Consider the following 2,488-nt stretch of genomic DNA (forward strand, 5'->3'; position numbering starts at 1 on the left):
TGGAGCTTCTGCTTCAGCACCAGCCCTTGCATTGAATATTCAGGACTGATTTCCTTTAGGATGGACTGGTTGGATCTCCTTGCAGTCCAAGGGACTCGCAAGAGTCTTCTCCAACACCCAAATTCAAAAGCATCAATTAGAGGCAAGCTAACCCTGTAGCCTGGCAGACACGACCAGACTTCAGACTATGAATTGACCCGTTTGCGGGATGTGAAATCAGTTTCAGAAGTCGGGAAATCGGTAACCGCAGCCAAGAAAATATCTGATTTTATCACACAAATTAAAAGTTTTTTTTCATTAAGTCGTTAAATGATATTTACAACAAAACTTATGGTCATTTTCATGTTAAAGGACACAGCCCAATAATGTATTTGTCAAGATAAACTTGTCCAAAAAGTAGGGGAAAAAAACACAGATTTGAAATATGTAAAGGCAATGCCAAAGAATGCTCAAACTACCGCACAATTGCACTCATCTCACACGCTAGTAAAGTAATGCTCAAAATTCTCCAAGCCAGGCTTCAGCAATATGTGAACCGTGAACTTCCTGATGTTCAAGCTGGTTTTAGAAAAGGCAGAGGAACCAGAGATCAAATTGCCAACATCCACTGGATCATGGAAAAAGCAAGAGAGTTCCAGAAAAACATCTATTTCTGCTTTATTGACTATGCCAAAGCCTTTGACTGTGTGGATCACAATAAATTGTGGAAAATTCTGAAAGAGATGGGAATACCAGACCACCTGATCTGCCTCTTGAGAAATTTGTATGCATGTCAGGAAGCAACAGTTAGAACTGGACATGGAACAACAGACTGGTTCCAAATAGGAAAAGGAGTACGTCAAGGCTATATATTGTCACCCTGTTTATTTAACTTCTATGCAGAGTACATCATGAGAAACGCTGGACTAGAAGAAACACAAGCTGGAATCAAGATTGCTGGGAGAAATATCAATCATCTCAGATATGCAGATGACACCACCCTTATGGCAGAAAGTGAAGAGGAACTAAAAAGCCTCTTGATGAAAGTGAAAGAGGAAACTGAAAAAGTTGAAGCGCTTAAAGCTCAACATTCAGAAAATGAAGATCATGGCATCCAGTCCCATCACTTCATGGGAAATAGATGGGGAAACAGTGGAAACAGTGTCAGACTTTATTTTTCTGCGCTCCAAAGTCACTGCAGATGGTGATTGCAGCCATGAAACTAGAAGATGCTTACTCCTTGGAAGGAAAGTTATGACCAACCTAGATAGCATATTCAAAAGCAGAGACATTACTTTGCCAACAAAGGTCTGTCTAGTCAAGGCTATGGTTTTTCCTGTGGTCATGTATGGATGTGAGAGTTGGACTTTGAAGAAGGCTGAGGGCCGAAGAATTGATGCTTTTGAACTGTGGTGTTGGAGAAGACTCTTGAGAGTCCCTTGGACTGCAAGGAGATCCAACTAGTCCATTCTGAAGGAGATCAGCCCTGGGATTTCTTTGGAAGGAATGATGCTAAAGCTGAAACTCCAGTACTTTGGCCACCTCATGTGAAGAGTTGACTCATTGGAAAAGACTCTGATGCTGGGAGGGATTGGGGGCAGGAGGAGAAGGGGATGACAGAGGATGAGATGGCTGGATGGCATCACTGACTCGATGGACATGGGTCTGGGTGAACTCTGGGAGCTGGTGATGGACAGGGAGGCCTGGCGTGCTGTGATTCATGGGGTTGCAAAGAGTCGGACATGACTGAGCGACTGAACTGAACTGAACTGAACTGAATGTTGGACAATTGGCTCAAGCACTGAAAAAGAGGGCTTCCCTGGTGGCTTAGATGGTAAAGAATCTGCGTGCAATGTAGGAGACCGGGGTTCAATCCCTGGATCAGGAAGATCCCCTATAGAAGGAAATGAAACCCACTCCAGTACTCTTGCCGGGAAAATCCCATGAACAGAGGAGTCTGGTGGGCTACAGTCCATGGGATCGCAGAGTGGGACACAACTGAGTGACTTTCACTTCACTGAAAAAAGATCTTTCCTGACAGACCTTTTTTTGTGTTTCTATGTTCTTTGTTTTGAGCATAGAAATCATGTTCATAAAATGAGATCTTTAGTCCAGTTGTAAATAAAGAAGGAATCTATTTTTTAAGTCAAATATACACATACATGATTGATGTCTTTCAAAATGGGCACTCTTAGAGGCTGTTGGGCCCCAAAATTTTAGAATTAACTTCAAAGCCAGTTTCTGGGTCATAAAAAGAAAAAGCTGTTTCTCAATATTTAAATTTCATTTCTGCTTTTGTTGTATTCTGTTTGTTTTATTTTGTCCTTCCTCCCCAATAAAACTGACATATTTTGAAACCACCTTATTCATCAGTATACCTTGAAATGACTTTCAGATTTTCCAAAAAACCACAAACTTTGTAATGAAAATGATGACTTATTACTATTAAGGAGAATACACACACACACACATAATATTCTCAGTACCTGTGGGAAAATATGTCTAAGAA

This window comes from Bos indicus x Bos taurus, chromosome 14, assembly GCF_003369695.1.
Source record: "Bos indicus x Bos taurus breed Angus x Brahman F1 hybrid chromosome 14, Bos_hybrid_MaternalHap_v2.0, whole genome shotgun sequence".
NCBI lineage: Eukaryota > Metazoa > Chordata > Mammalia > Artiodactyla > Bovidae > Bos > Bos indicus x Bos taurus.